At 35.0% G+C, this 18,040-nt stretch overlaps 1 protein-coding gene across 4 annotated transcripts in view; it reads left to right on the top strand.

Moving 5' to 3' along the window:
* Positions 1-18,040, top strand: part of LOC149530562 (floral homeotic protein APETALA 2-like) — an 87,177-nt gene that overhangs the window by 49,107 nt on the left and 20,030 nt on the right. The gene's annotated exons all lie outside the window — the stretch shown is intronic.

An 18,040-nucleotide genomic window follows, 5' to 3' on the forward strand; every position in this document is an offset into this window, starting at 1 on the left:
TTCAAACAACAATTCAAGAGTGGTATCCACTCATCTTCAAACACTCAAGCCTTCTCAACTTAATCCACAAGAAACTATCAAAACTCTTATTTTTCTCAACAACACCCTTAGTGATCCAAAGTCCCAAAGAAAACAAAATGTTCAATGCAACTACTTCCATAAATTTGAGTGTTAGAAGTACTTAGCTTCCCAAGCCAAGAAACCTAGTTGACATCCTCATGTGCATGTTGTGGAGTACATTAATTTAGGTGAATTTTTCATTTGCACCTTCATGGCTAAAAGGCTAGTAGATGATGTAAAATAATTTTCTTGATATATTGATTTAGGTGCCTCCTTTCAATTCACTCATCTCTGATTTCTCAAACCATGAAATATAGTTCATAGCCTCAAGCACATGCTATAGTGTACAAATTTAGTTGGGCGAGTTTTCCATTTACACATCCGTGGCTAAAAGACATGAAGATCATGTAAAATACTCTACCTCATATATCAATTTAGGTGTCTTCTATTTCACTCATTGTCATGATTGGTTCATATATTTTCAATCATTCAAAATTTAGTTTTTATGGAGGAGAAGAGTACACCACTATTAAAAGAGGTAATATCAAGATTTAGTGTAGAAAAAGAAAATTGACATTCCTTGATTTGTGTACCATATTCTAAGAATGCAACTCAATCTTCACTTTGTTAGTCAAGTTTTGGGACACTCCCCATGGTTTGATGCAACTTATTTCACATTAGTGCAATATCATTGATCAAGAAACCCATACCACAATTGCCATTGGTGTTGAAGATCATGGTCTTTTTAGAACTCTCAACTCTTGGAATTCACAAGAGATTTCTATGGAACCCCATCATCCCTTTATTATTACACTAACATTAATGGTATGGGCACATAAATGTGCCTTATATTTCTCAAATTGTTTGGGAAGACCTTGTCATTGGATTGATAGTGATTGAAACCCAAAATCTTGGAGTTTGTGGAGCATGTCAAGAGTGGAATCAATATTTTTTCCCTTTTTAGATGGTGGTTACTAGAAAGCTTGTAAGATATTATAACAAGTCCAAGATGATATTTACGGACCTATGGCTACATCCTCTATTATTGGTTCCAAGTATTTTTTACATTTTTTTGATTCTTTTTGTCATAAGATGTGGCTGTATTTCATTCACAAAAAAACTAGAGGTGCTTTTTGTATTCAAAAGTTAAAATCATTTGTAAAAAATGAGTCTAGTGAACATAGTATTCTCTTAGGAAGACATAGGTCCCTTAGGAATAAGAAGAAATAGGTGAAAATGGAGCCCAAGGCCAAACATGAGTGCCCTACTAGCTCAGATCCCACTGCTAGTGGCAGAAGAAAACCCCTGTAGAAAAGATAGGAAAAAATGGATTTTAGGAAGAAATACATTGAGGATGAGGAAGAGGAGACAACCAATAAAGGGAAATGGGGTGAAAGTAGCCCTACTGATAATCACTTAAGGCCTATCCCATCTCATGTTTCAAATACCCTCAAGAATGATACCCTTGACAACTATAAATGGATGGGTGAAAAATGCGCGACTCTCACCTCCCCTCCTCGTCATCATGGAAGAGGAAAATAGATCTAGGATAAGAAGCCCCAAGGAATCCTTGAAGGTGCAAAACCATAAACATGGCAAGGATTTGGTGGTCATTGAGAGGAGTTTCAAGAAACTAGAGGAGAGGTATTGTTGAACAAAGTCTTGATGATGTGGCTAGGTTTGTAGTCAAGTTCATGCACTTGATGACTTTGACACTTCACCTTCTACATGTTAAGAAAGATGACCCTACTGTTGTGGCGGGGCTGGACACCATGGGTTCTCTCTACAAGTTCCTAGCTGATGATTGGTTGTAGTTGCTGTTGGATAAGTCAAAGGGAAAGGAGAAGAACAAGGATAGATAGCTCTCCTTGGTGCTTTAGTTTTTTGTTATGTTTTCTAATATGGAACTCGACGCATGTAGGCTCTGATCATGGTCCTTTTATGGACTTTTTGTCAATATTGACAATGTATATATTATGTTTAAGATTGCTTGTAGTTTCTTAGCGATGGTTAGATTTTGAGACACTCTGGATTCAAGGTTTTTTGAAATTAAGAAGGGGTTAGGTTAATTTTTTATTTCAAACTTTCATCTATTGTACAACATTTTAGTTTTTGGGTCAACCACCATTTTGAGATAGTTTTTACTTTAAAAAACATATTATTCTCTTTGAAATGATAATGTGGGAGGGGGGAGATTTATTTCTCTACCTTCTCCTATATTTTTATTGAAAACAACATTAAGAACCAATCAAAAACACCTTAAACAATCCTCAACAAAACGATATCATGGGTGTCGAAATCACATGATTGTAGAAATGGACCAATCTATGCTTGAACGCATGCATGTCCCAACAAAATTTTTGGTTGAAGTAGTCCACACTACATTTTATCTGCGCAACTTATCTACGATAGTGGTTGTTAAGAAGCATAATTTGGAAGATGTCTGGAAAGGTTGTAAGACTATAATGAGTCATCTCAAAGTTTTTGGATTCACTACATTTGTCTTGATCCACAATGCTTAACACACCAAGTTAGATGACAAGATCCAGAAACTCATGCTAATTAGCTACAATGATAATCACAAAGGTCATCACCCACTTAACATCGAGACTAATATAGGATTGATTATTGAGATATGGGGGTGAATAAGTAATCACCAAATTCAACTTTTTACTTTTGTCTTTATCACAGTTTACCAAGTAGATACATTTATACCTACAGTTCTATTTTCGGTTACACAAACAATAAACTTGAAACAAATAGTATAAGAATCAACAATTGCAACACCAGATTTTATCTTGTGGAAACTTGATTATGGTGAAAACCATGGTGTGGGAAAAATGCTCACAAAATAAAGTACGCTTTAGGAATATGCTCAGTGAGGAGCTTGTCTGCTTAAGGGTTACAAAACACTGTTAAGTGTACCTCGTTACAAGATTTCCTTCTAGATCTTTTAGGATGTTTACTTTGCTTGGAGTAACCTTGTTAAATGATTTTAACACTCTAATCTAAGAATGTCACCTTGTTAGAAGCTTTATAATAGACTAATTAGGCCACCCTTCGTAGGGATTTCAGACTACTATAATGATAAGAAAGTAACATAAGTAATGAGCTATAATTTGCACTGCCTTGCTATACTAGATCCAATGAAGCTTATGAACATAACAACATACCATTTGAAATGTTCTTCTTGCTTCTTCCTCTGCTCCATAAGCTCTTCTTTTCTTTCCAACCACTATTCTTCTCTCTCTCTCTCTCTCTCACACACACACACACACACACACACACACACACACGCGCGCGCGCGCGCGCACGCACACACATGCGTGCACGCGCACGCACACTCGCACACACGTGCACACACACAGACACACACAAACACACACACACACACACACTCTCTCTCTCTCTCACACGCGCACACACACACACACATCTCCCTTTTTATTCTTGCAAACCCTAACTTGAAGCATACAACCTCAAAGACATCTTCATTATGCATGTAGAAACTTCTCGAACTATCTATTAACACTTAACCTAGAAACTTCTCTTTCCTTTTCAACTTCACTGATAAAAGATAACTTCTTTGATAATTCATGAGACTCCAATAACTTTCTTCTTTTGATAAGACTGTTTTCACTTACCATCCAATCTATTACTTGATAAGGTGCTTGTTTATTGCTTCTTGATACTTTGAACTAGTAAACTCTTTAAAAGAATAATAATCATGAAATGATATAACAATTATTTGACATCAATGAAAAACACTATAGCTAATGAATAATACAGTTCATATGTTCCTTTCAGTTATAAAAAACTTGTGAATCAGTTGTGCTAGAAATCTTCCCCTTTGGCATTGATGGCAAACTGATCACCAATGTAATCTTGTGTGCTGGTCTTCCCCATTCAGTATGATCTATCTTTATTATTTTTGACATTTCTTTTTCCTTATATCTTTCTCCTCGTTTGACAACAATGAAAAAGGCGTCATATCTTTGTTGAACTTGCAAATATTTTCATGTTCATGTTGTTCTTGTGTTCTTTCTCCTTGCACTACTCCATTCTAGAGAAGCCATTGTCTTCATCAGTTCATCTAAAAATTTTCATTTGATTTCCTTATGAACTATTGCATACTACATCTTTCTAGTTGACTTCCAATAGGGGTAGAACCTCTAGCCTACTTTGCAAGTGCTCAAAACTTTCTCTTGGTAGTGGCCTGATAAAGATATTAGAAACTCGTTCCTTAGTTGGAATGTATTCCAATTTAACTTATTTATTTTGTACTTGCTCTCTTAAAAAATGATAGCTTATGGCTATGTGTTTTGTTTTTGAGTGCATACCAGGTTTTTGAAAATGTTGATGGCATTGGTGTTATCACAATGTATAACTTCATGTTCCTCCATTGGTTCTTGTATACCCTTCATAATTTGTTTCATCCATACAACCTACTGACAAATGATTGCAACTGCCACGTGCTCTGCTTCTATTGTTGATTGGGATATACAATTTTGCTTCTTGCTGATCCATGCATCTAACCTTTCTCCAATAAAAAATAATCCTCCAATTGTGCTTTTCCTGTCACCAATATTGCCTCCCCAATATGCATATGTATAAACTTTCAAATCAAAATCTCCTTTCTTTTCATATCATAAACTGAAACCTTGAGTAGCTTTAAGAAATCAAAATATCCTTTTGATTGTCATTAAACATGTCTCCTTGGGCTGTGATGAAAATCTTGCCACAATTCCTACAACCTAAGCTATATCTGGTCTACTATGAACAACATATTTTAGCTTCTGAACCATTGTCCTATACATAGTTTAATTCACTTCTTGAGATTTATCCTCTTTTGATAATTTAGAACTGGTAACCATCAATGTGTTGATAGGTTTGGGTTCTTCTATTCCAAATGTCTTCAATATTTCTTTTATGTACCTTGACTGTGTAATATAGATACCCTTCTTCATCTGTTGTACTTGGAGTCCAATGAAAAACTTTATCTCACCAACCATAGGCATTTTAAACCCATTCATGATTTCCTCCACAAAGGACCTACTTAGTGCACCATCTCCTCCAAACATTATGTCATCCACTAAGATTTCAGCAATTAAAATTTTGTCGCGGCTTTCAGTCTTGAGATATAGGTTACAATTATCACTTGTGACAAATCAATTTTGATCAGATATGTGTGTAGTCTCTCATACCAGGCTCTTGGTGCTTGTTTTAATTTGTTTAAGGCTTTATGTAATCTGCATTCTAGATCCTTTCCTTGTTCTTCAAAAAAGCCTTCAAGTTTCTCAACATAGACTTCCTCTTCCAATATTCCATTTAGAAATGTTGACTCAACGTCAAGTCTGGCTACTAGAGAAAATGTTTCTTCATAATCTAAATTTTCTTCCTATGCATATCCTTTGCAAACCAATATTTCTTTATCTCTTATTACTTCACCACTTTTATTCAGCTTATTTCTAAGTACCCACTTACTTCCAATAACTTTTTTATGGTTGAGTCTGGGAACTAGTCACTAGGTTTTGTTCTTTTCTATTTGATCAAGTTCTTCATAGTGAGTTTCCAATCTTCATCTTTCAAGGAATCCTTCACCATCATTGGTTCTTTCTCCGATATCAAACATGTAGAATTTCTTGGTCTTAGCTAACTTCTTATTAATACTCCTTTGTTTCTATATCTGATTATATCTAATAGACTGTGACTAATCCTTATTCTTTTTGGTGTTACAAGTTCTATATTTGCACTTTTTCCTCAACTTGATCTTTTTGGGTCATTGTCAGTGGAATGTTATCTGTTCTTGTACTTGCACTTATTTGTTGGGTGCTTTCTTTCTCTAATTTAAAGTAGATCAAGTCATCATATTCTTCAGGTTTTCTTTTTTTGTTCTCCTCATTCTGATCCAACAATCTGTGTATCTTTACGTTTGCACTTTCAATAATTTTGTTTGTCTTCAAATTTAAACACTTGTTTGCCTTTCTCTTTGTTGAGTATCCCAAGAATATTCCTTCTTCACTTTTGGTGTCGAATTTTCCATTTCTTTCATTATTATTTATGTAACACTTGCTACCAAATATTTTGAAATAACTCGCATCACTTGTTTGCCTTTCTCTTTGTTGAGTATCCCAAGAATATTCCTTCTTCACTTTTGGTGTCAAATTTTTCATTTCTTTCATTATTATTTATGTAACACTTGCTACCAAATATTTTTGAAATAACTCACATTAGGTGTTCTTCCATACCATTATTCATAAGGTGTTTTATTTACTAATTTCCTAAGTTGTACCTGATTAAGATAATAAGATATTGTTGTACTAATGGCTTCTCTCAAGAATTTGCATTATACATTATTTTGACTTAGTATAGCTCTCGCACATTCAACTATAGATCTATTCCTCATTTCTGCAATACCATTTGGTAAAGGTGTTCTTGGTGCTATTAGTTCTCTTTTAATTCCATTATCTTCACAATTTTGATTTAATTTTTTTTGATGTAAATTCTTCTCCTCTACTGGATTTGAGACATTTCAAGGCTCTTCCAGTTTCTTTTTCTACTGCTAACCTTGTGTTTCCTCAACATATCAAATGCTTCTAATTTTTCTTTTAAAAACATTATTGACATCATCCTTGAGTAATCATCAAAAAAATGTATAAATAATTTCTCTCCCTAATAATTCTCTGGACCAATAGGAACACAAAGATCTAACAAATTTTGCATTGAATATTCCTTGCTAAATAAACTTGAACAAGTCATTTTGCCAAATTGATATTCCTTATAGACAACATTCTCCAGTTTGTTTACTATCGACATTCCTCTTACACTTTTCTTCTTGCTTACTTTTTCTAGATTGTCAAAGTTTATGTGACATAATCTCTTGTGCCATAACCATCTTCAAATTTTCCAATAAGACATTGACCTAATGATGTGTAAAACTTAAAAAGATTGTGTTTTGTTTGTTCACCTGTAGCAAGTAGTCTGCCGTTATTTTCAACTGCCGTTATTTTCAAATATTTTGCATTTTCTACTGACAAAGTCAAACTTAAAACCTTTATTGTTAAGTTGTGAAACACTCAAAAGATTGTATTGTAAACCGTCAGCCCAATAAACTTAATCACATACATACAACATCATCAGTTAGATTAATTGTACCTTTTCCCATGATCATGAAGGGTGATCCATTCCCAAATTTTATTGATCCTCCATCACATAGTTCCATGGTTGTGAACTCATCTTTGTCTTCTGTCATGTGATGTGTGAATCCACTCTCAATGATGTAATCATTGTTCTTTTCCATTTGTGTGATTAGTGCCTTTTGTTCTCCAATAAAGCCTTTGTTGGTGGATTCTTCTTTGACAATAGCAAAAACTATTTCTTCATCATCGTCACTGTCCTCATCTTTAGCTATGTAATAAGCTTTCTTCCCTTCTTGTCCAAAATATTTTTTCATTTTGAATTGGTTCATCTTTTCTTCATTATGTTTTGTCTTTGTCTTGTTAGGACATCTATCTGTGAAGTACCAATTTATCTTTAATTCCAACATGCAATAGGATTCTTTCCTTTGTATATACCTTTCCCTTTGGGAAATATTTTTGCTAGTAGACCACCTAGTTCTTCTAACTCCTTTACTTATGTTGCTAGACATCATATTGACCATCTTCAACAAATCTTCTTAGGTACGTTGTGTGTCTTTACTTGATGAGGCTTGAAGTGTTATGTCATTGATTGTTTTACTATTATCATAGTTACTTAGCTCGAACACTGTTAGTTTGCTGATAAACACCATGAGTCTACCGATAAGTAAATCAATGGTAATCTTACTCTTGTCAATAGTTCAAACTCTGATTGCATATATGTGAGATAAGGTTCTCATCATCTTTCTTACTACTTCATTCTCGTCAATAGAACTCCATCTCTTTTGATTGCAACAACAATTTCCTTTACTTTTCTCACATATTATGCAATAGTCTCATTCTCATTCATTTTTATGGCATCCAGTTTTCCTTTTAGTTCTTCTACTTTGGCTTGTAGAACATGTGTATCTCCTCCATGTACTTTTAGCAACTTGTTCCACATTTGCTTAGTTGTTGTCAGACCTTGTATATCAACATATTCTAAACTCTTCAAAGCACTAGCCAGTTCTTTCATTCTTATCTTGTGTAGTAACTTTATTTTCCTCTACGCATCATCAAGTTGTATAGATGGTTAAACATACTTCGTGGTAAGAAAATATTCTTCATTATCTCCAAGTCCTAATAGGTGCAATTTCATCTAGCTTGCCCACATCCCAAAATCACCTTCATTTATGTTGAACTTTGGTGCTTCCATCCTTTACATCTTGTGATCTTTTCCCTAAGCAGTTATGCTTCCAGTTTTGGTACCTATTGTAGATATATGATTGATTACTAAGAGGGGGTGGGTGGGGGGTGAATCTCTAATCACCAAATTCAAATTTTTTACTTTCACCTTTATCACAATTTACCACTAAGATTTAGTTATACCTATACATTTGTTACCAGTTACACAAACAATAAACTTGAAACAAATAGTATAAGAATCAACAATTGCAACATCATAATTTATCTCTTGGAAACCTAATTAGGGTGAAAACCATGGTGTGAGAACAATGCTCACAAAATAAAGTATTCTTTTGGAATACGCTTTGTAAGGATCTTTCCTGGTTAAGGGGTACAAAACACTATTAAGTGCACCTTGTTACATGATTTCCCTCTAGATCTATTAGGATCTTTACACTGATAGGAGTAACCTTTTTAAAGGATTTCGACACTCTAATCTAAGAATGTCATCTTGTTAGAGGCTTTACAATAGACCGATTAAGGCCACCCTTCCTAAGGATTTCAGAAAACTATAATGATAATAAAGTAACAAAAGTAATGATTTGTAATTTGTACTACCTTACTATATCAGATCCAATGAAGTTCATCAACACAACACCATACCATTCACTATTCTTCTTTCTTCTTCCTCTACTCCAATAGCTTTGCTTTTTCTTCCATCCACTGCAAACCCTAACATGAAACATATGATCTCAAAGAGATCTTCACTGCACACGTAGAAAATGCTCGAACAATCTCTTAACACTTAACCTAGATCTTCTCTTTTGTTTTCCACTTCATCAATAAAAGATAACTTCATCAATAAGTCATGAGTCTTTGATAAATTTCTTCTTTTGACAAGATTGTTTTCACTCACCAACCAATATGTTACTTGTTAAGGATCTTCTTTATTTCTTCTCGGTACTTTCAACTATTAAACCCTTTAAAGAATAAAAATCATGAAATGATATATCAATTATTTGATGAAAAACAATATAATTGATGAATAATATAGTTCAAAGCTTCATTTCAGTTATCAACAACTTGTGCATTAGTTATGCAAGTTATCTTAAGTCATGATGTGGTATTTGATGAGGAATGAGGTTTATATCAACCCTCTACTTTAGTTATTATTTCAGAGGATCAATCTCTTCAAGCTCAAAACTTGGATATATGCATTCCAGTAGGCCCACCCAATGGGAGGACTTAAGTTGAGAAGGCTCTAGTTGTTCCTATTCCCACCTCTCCACTAGCTCTTTCACCTACATGCTCACCCAAACATGCACCTACACAACTTTATTTTTCTCATGATTCATGCAATCTATTTGATGTTGATCATCCAATGAAACCTCCTTTCAATGTTAGAACTTCTCTCTAGTCTAAATGGCAAGCTAAGATGATTGAAGAGCTTCATAATGATGATCTCATCAAGGGATGAACTGCTCAAAAGAAGAGAAAACCTTTTGAGTCTGTAAATTTTTCTCTCATGGCTAACATTCACAATGTGTGTGAACCTCAAACATATATAGAAGTGAAGTAGGTACTTGAGTAGGAAGAAGATATGCAAAATGAGAACCATGGGCTATTCAAAAATAACATTTGGGTTTTTGATGTAGTGCAAGGTAGGAGAATCCCCAAAGGAGATGTCTGAGACCTCGACAAATAACCACACATCAAAAACAAAACAAAAATGCAATATCTAATACCAAACAATACTTGATTCATAAAATAACTGTTTACATGCAATGTGCTTGGTTGTAAGGCCTTTTGGGTTATGGGCAAATACAATAGCAATTGCAATAACAGTTCTGCAAGATCCCTCAAGATCTAATCCCAAAACCCTTAGCTAGTCCAGAACCACACTTTGGTAGAAACCTCCAAAGAAGATCTAAGCTTGTGCTTGCAAGCCCACCAAGTAATCTCCTTGTTTCCTAAGCCTTGGCTACTAGCCCTTGTCAAACTTTACCCAATCTCTAGGTGTAAACTATCTCACATTCGGTGCTCTATCCACATACTGAGGAAAAATTCACTCACTCAACTACTCCATCTTCTCTATGTTGGATTCCACACTAAATAATAACTCAATACTTCACAAGACCCCTTACTTATACCAAACTAAGCGAAAAGTCGGCCTAGTAAGATTACAAATTAAATAAACCCTTACATTAAATACATATTTAAGCCACAAGTCATCTTACATCAAAAATCAAATACATACAACCAAATTAAATTCCAAGGTTGGCTCACACTAGAAACTGCACACAAACAACTCGATCGAAGCCATAATCAAGACATGATTGAGCATCATAAAACTACTTCCAAGTATCATCAACTATTAGGTTCACTCGGCACATGAAGGACTAGAACTCGATCAACACTAGAACTTGGTCAACACTATAATTCAGCTAACACTGGAACTTGGTCAACACTGGAACTAAGTCAACACTACAGGTTAACATAGAAACTCAGTGAAAACTGCCAAAATCTTCAGGAACCTCAAATGCCCCTGCATCAAACTCCCGAGGTACAAAGAAAAGTGTGCTCCATACTTTGTTCCTTCACGAGAACTAGACTTCCACTTCATCTTCACCCAAGGCTTGCCAATCCATACTGAAAAAAGAAAAAATCCATAAGTCACCCACACTTGCAACATCCATCCAATTACCAGGATTCACTGTATCACCACTAACCATTTTGTATGAAACTTATCACTACAATCCATCGTAGTGACAAGGGCAAAAAACTCCACATCTGCAACACCAATAGGTAGGTTCAAAACCAAATCCAAATTAATAGCAATATGAAAGCCGTCTCCAACACATGCCAAACTCTCAACACCAACAATCTCATTACTTATAACAACATGGCTTGCAAAATGTAAGTCATCACCCACAACAACCCGATTATCTATGACCTAGCGCTCTACAATTTACATGTAAGATCAATCCAACTGATCATGAAAACAAATTTCCATCCCAACACCAACAAGGTTAGGAACTTCTTTAGTAAAAACCACAAGTTGCTCTACAGGTTTCACATTAGACTCCACAAACTGATCAAAAAAATAAACCTCAGCCTTATCTTGCCCTCTTCATTCTTGAACAAGTCTTCTAATTGGCTAGACAACTCTCTTTTGGATTAGTAGACTCCAACTCCAATAGCATAAAAATTCCTTCTTATGTTTCTCATCTCTTTTAGAAAAATCCGCATCCACAACAATGTCTAGCGAAGAAATTGTCTCATCAATCCTCATCTCCACTATATTATAGATATTGGCAATCAACCTAGGGTCCAATCTTCTTAGAAGAATCTTCCAAGATCTTTTTTGGTGTTTTTCATCTATTAAGCATAAAACTTAACACCAGGATAATAAAAGAGCACAACAATCTAAGGATTAGCTAGTTCCTATAAACAATTGAATGTGTTTCATATCTTGACCCAACTTCAACAAAATCAAGATAGACTTTCTACTGTTTAGGCTCTGCAGAACCAAGGTGGGTATACCTTAGGGATGGAATATTTCTCAACTTGACACTAAATACATATTCTACTCATTTCACAAAAATACACATCTCTTCAAGTAGATTTGGTCACAATTCTTCTTAGGTTAACACATAATTCTAGCAATAGTAGCAAGCTAAGACTCAGATATTAAGTATAAACAAGTGCTGACCAGCATTAATATCCTTCAAACAATGAAGTAAAATTGAATTTAAATTTGAGCTTGATGCTTGCCTATGATCTCTTCATCTATAGATTGAATTTAATAGATCAGTGTCTCATCCATTGGGATTCAGAGTCCATTCAATTCCTAGATCTAATTGATTGCATTACAATCAATACTATCATTAGTTCTTTACTAAAAATCATGCTTACAAGCAAATCCTTCTTGTTACCATGGAAATCCTATCAACATCACTGAAGCATTTATTTAATTCATTGAATTAATAGCAATAATGAGTTGACATGCAATTTGATTTAATTGCATTCAATTGGACAAGCTTTGCTTATCCAACTTCAAAATAACCAGATAATAAAAATGGACACAAGATTAAGCAAAAGACATAAATGGGGACAGTTCAACTTTATATCAATTTCCTTTGAAAATTGTGTGTAATTGATATGAAACTCAGAAAACTCAAGATGAAACAACATCCTACAAGACAAAATTTATTCTCGAATAGTTGCAGAGAATTACATCATACAATTCACATCAAGATATTGGGCCGAACAGACTTAAAGATAAACTTCATAAAAGCTGAAAGTAATACCACTATTCGGGGGGTTCTTCTAGCCTTGGAATCTCACTTATATAAGGTGAGATGCAATGAGCTTTAGGCATAGAGAACTAACAGCTGTCCTTTTGACAAAAGATATTTATGTTATATGACTGTCACAAAAAGACAAAATTTTGTGTAATAGAAAAACTTTTCATCAAAGTATTCTTTTGGTGGGCCTACCTTTTGTTACACCTATTGTCATGCTTTCTTTGTTTTGACAAGAGCTGATGATTGGCCTTTTTGCTATTCTGAATCCTCATAATATGTGGCCATCAGGTGTGCTAGTGATGTATCCGGCTCTAATCTCTGCAAGTTCACCTCAACTCAGGCATCTTCACTTATATCATCATGTAATGTTAAAGTAATAGTTATATCTAGGTTTGTTTCTACCATATCATCAATTTGGACCATGGTACTCTCCATTTGGGGTGGTTGCTCTTCTTTGTCTTCTTCTAGATGTACTGACATGTCATCTGTTTGGCTTTTGTCCTGGTTTACATTATCAGTTGATATCTCTATTTGTTTTAAATGGACAAAAACATCCATCCATTTGTAGAAAATTGTATCATCAGGCCAATCAAAGCTTAGGTTTTCTCTTTTCTTTTTAACCACCCAATCCCCTATTTTATTTATTTCAACAAATTCCTTTCTAAAGGAATTGTAAAATAGTTGTACTTCAACACATTCTTCATTTGTCTTTTCCCATAGCACATATCCTTTTTCATTTATGATTTCAGTTGTTCTCCGAGCCAATAAATCATTCAATTCTTTTCCCCACTCTTTTATTTCTTTTATTATATCAACCTATTTGAGTGCTTGGGGAAAAAGATCAAATCTCTCACCTAAATACCTAGAGAAACAAATTGGTACTCTTCTCTATAGTGCCTCCTTATTTTTAAAATCAGAGAAGTCATTAGTTAAATCAAAAAATTTCTCTATCTGTTCATGAGAGGAGTCAATAACTGAAGTGCATAAAAGGGTGATATCCTTATCCCTTTTGTCCCATTTGCTTATTATAGGTTTTAAAACCTCCTCAGCTTCCTTAATTTCTTTCCACATATCAAAAATGTTTACTAATTGTTCATAAAATGTAGCCCAATCAATCTTATCTACCAGACATAAGATTTCCTTTCTAGGTTTCTCACTATACTGATAGGTCAATTCATCTTGTAAAGCTTTTAGCTTACTCTTTTCTTTGTCCAACTCATTGACCGTATAAAACTCTGGCCTTTGTGGCATGTCAGGGATTTCAATAAATGGAGTGGATCTAGAAGATCTCACTAATGGTTGAGGATAGGTGATTTGTGGCCTAGTAGAATGTCCCACCACTTTATTTTCAAGTTCAATTCTTCTTTGAACTTCTTTATTATAGGAAGCCAATAGTTTCTCATACCTCTCCTGCAGTTCTAGCTTTTCCTTCTGATCTCTCTCTTTGCAGTAGCTAAGGTTAAATGAGATGCACCAACACCTTGGAATGCAACTTCTACATTAGTTGTATCCTCTACTCTCTTCACAATTATGTTGCCCATCAATCCAACATCACTCAACTATGAGGAAACAATCCTAGATCATTTCCTTATTGACCAAACAACTAATGCAACTTGATCCTTACTGAATTTGGTACCTTTTATTTCCTTCCTATTTAGATCCTCTAAATTTAACCTACTTGAAATAGAATTAAAGACTAGAGCATCTGCTATATCCCAATTGGATATCAATAAAACACCAGATGCCTTCACCATCTATCTCCCTTCTTCAGGGGTCATGCTTTAGAACTCTTGTATCATTTCTTCTTTTATCTAGTTCTGTTTAGCTGCCTCCTCCATTTCTGGGTTCTCTATTCCTAGTTTATTGCATCTTTCTTCATAATTCCCCATATTTACTCTGCATGCAATTTGGTAGAAGGCTCTTGTTCTAAAAAAATTGTCATTAGATAAAAATTCATGACTAGCCTGTTCAATTACAAGATCTAGCTATTTTCCTCTATAATTTTCCACTGTTAACTCTAAGCTCAAGATTGGAGGTTTCTGTAGATTTCCTTCTTCTAACTCAACTTGTGTGATAAATATTCCCCCTCGGGATCCCAGTTGCTCCATCTGCTCCCTGGTGAGCTGTTCATTGCTAGTTTGTAATGGGGATTGTGCACGTGAATATTCTTCAACCTAGGGTACCTATTCGCTTATTACCTTTTGCCTTTTAGGCAAGGGTTCATCAGGTCTTTCTTCGAGGGCTACATTGGTAGATGTTGCTATCTGTTTCCCTTTGTCTACAATGCCCCTTTTATTTTGAATTATATCATAGCTAGGTCTTTTCTAGATAATCAATTGTTCTGTCCCAACTGAAGGAATAAATGCCAACCTTCTCATGACTTCTTTGGCTTTATCTGGAAAAGAATTAATAAAGAATTGTTTCTTTTCATTCATAGCCTTCATGATTTCAAGAAAGGTAATCATGATCTTATTTATTCTATCTGCCTCTATTTTTGCATCCTTTAGAGGCTTGTAATCTTTATCAAAATAATGAATGAATTCTAGCACTCTAGAGAACACTCTCCATTTCTCCTTTTTAGTTTCTTGTTCTTGCAAAGAGAATTCGTTTCTTTTATATCTTCAGGAAAATAAGGCTCATGCTTTTTGGAACCAACCTTAGCCCCAAATCTAAAAACCAAATTATAAAACCCCTCAGTTTCACAAAAACAGGGATGAGATACTGCCATTTTATACTAGTCTAGAAATTTATACAAAACTAGCCAGCCAACCTTTGTAATTATAAAATGATGAGCTACAGTGCAAGTAGGAAAAATAGAACCTTTTTTTCTTCTATCGAGATATGCTTCCTCTAATCCTCCTAGCTAGCATAATATCCCAACTATCCCTACTTTTAAAGGTACTTGGTGGGGCAGTACATGAGGAGTTCCCTGAAAACCATAAACCCTAGTAACTATTGAAATAGGGTATGGTATGATATCATCCCAATTATGGGACACCTTTAAGCCACATGGATTATCCATTGGTTTGACAAAATTCAATAATGCCTAAGGGACTCTAGGATTGTCCCTTAATATGAGGCTTCTCAATTTGGAGGTGAAATATCAGTCAAATCTAACAAAACTAGCATTTTCAACGTCCCTAGTCATATCAACACTCCACAACTAGACTGTCATGGCTTCCCCTTCTTTTTTGTTTAAAACCATCTCTTTCCCAAAATATGTTGCACTTTTAAACAAGAATATATGCATCAATAATGAGTAATGACCAAAAGTCTTTTCCACTTTGTTCTTGGCAATTCCAACCACCTGTATATGGATTTCTTCTGCTATATAACATGCAAAATAAAAAACAATATCCACACCAAAAGAAGAAATCTGAGCCATCGTATACATGAAGCTGATTTGCATAAAACTTTGCTCATCCTCACCAAAAACTTTACACAAAGTCATATATTTCTAAGGCTCTAGAGGTGGAGTATTCCTTTTAAAAAGGTGGCTGTGACCAATGGAAGATTTCCAATTGAAGCCAAAAGTACTCTCAATGCGCCCTTTCTAGTCATTTCCTTCTTTGATATGTATTCCTTTTTTAGTCCAAGTAGGTCAATGGGTATGTGGTAATCTGACAAGGGTCCTAAACCAAAAACCTTTCAAATTTCTTCAGCACTGATGCTCATTAGGCACTGACCATCTAATCTTCTTACTATGTACTCTGACAGTAGAGTCATCATTTTGGGCAACGGTCATAAGTAGGTCAACATCCACAAATATAGTAGGGACTATGAGCTTTCCTAAATCAAAGTTCCAAATGTTTCCATGGGGAGCAAACAAATTTCTCTCTGAGAACAACTTTAAAAAGAGAGAAAGCCCTGACTTAGTAGTAATGGCATCCCTAATCTAATTTCCTTTATCATATAGTCCATTTGCTATCTTGAGCCTAGGGTTTACTAGAATTAACTTCTTCACCTAGGCAGACTCGTTTGTAGACTTAGGCAATAACTCAAGGAGGTTATCATGTATGTTTTTGTTTGCATAATCTACTTGTCCCGAGAATTCTTTCTTTGGAGGCATAAAGGATAAAATTTTGTAGAATACTAGAAAGCTTGAAATATAGTGGATTGAGAAACTTACTTGGCTCTTCACTACTTTGTTACTGCAATTCTATAACACATCGTGATTACTAGAGATTCTTTCATGTTCTGATCACACCAAGCACAATTTCTTAATGGCTTTAAGCTCTCTGGAAATTTGAAGATTTGTTTGCATGGAGAAGAATTGGCAAAAATCTCTAAAATATACTATGTTCCTAGTTCGCATGGGGAGTCTTCAAGCTTCATAAATGAATCATAAGGAAAATAATAGGGCGGCATCACCTTCTATTTTTAAAACACAACATTCATAGAAAAAAATCTAACAATCAAGGAAAAAGATTGTGGATGATTCATTTTCCCGTTTGCTAGGTTGGCAGTCAACCCAATAGAATTTCGCCATGTAAGCCTTTCCTTTTGCCACTGGCAAATTGACCTGGACCCACTGTCACTCACAGACATGTGTCACCTTCTCGCTATGTTGCTATGCTTAAATACTGAGTAACTATTCATAGTGACCTAGTGCCAATCGTTGATGCACTTCCAATCATACGGTGAGGAGTTTATGATTATCTTACTTAAGCTGTGGTGTGTCCATATGTTCTTCCCTTTGGTCACCATGTCGCATGGGATAAACATCAAGCAACTTTCAATAGTGAATTAATGCATGTTGTTGATACATCTTTGATCTGACGGCTCTAACTAATCACCTACTTTATTTTTGAGTGCGAATCCATGTAATACATGACAAGACATCACCTTGACATGTTGGCAAAGTATTTGTATTAATTAACTTTTTGGAACCACCTCCTTTTTCATATTCCACCGTATTTAGATTTAATGGGAAGGCGCTATATCGCTTTTGGCAGAAATGATAATTTTTCTGGTCACAATATAGTAACCTCCGTGTAATTTAAAAATAATCTAGCACAATGATTTAACACGTTCTTATTGCTTGTTCTTCATTCATGACTTTTGACATTCCACAATGATTACATGGCTTGCTGATGACAAAGAAAATTTACGGTGTCTATATGAAATGTTGGTCCAACCATTTTTGACTTTTACGAGAAGGCACTATGTTGCTTTCGGTGGAGAGGATGAATTTCTTGGTCGCAACATAGTTACCACCGTATTTCTAGGGTAAAACCCTCACTGTGAAAAGAAAGACAGTCTATTTACATCCCGACTAATCCTTTACTGCACCTGACATATTTTGACAATTTACCATGCTGGTAGGGCTCCTTTATGATGTGCAAGATCTCGGCACCATATCTAATTCTGGTC

This window comes from Cupressus sempervirens, chromosome 11, assembly GCF_028749045.1.
Source record: "Cupressus sempervirens isolate cs-2001-9-10 chromosome 11, ASM2874904v1, whole genome shotgun sequence".
Classification (NCBI taxonomy): domain Eukaryota; kingdom Viridiplantae; phylum Streptophyta; class Pinopsida; order Cupressales; family Cupressaceae; genus Cupressus; species Cupressus sempervirens.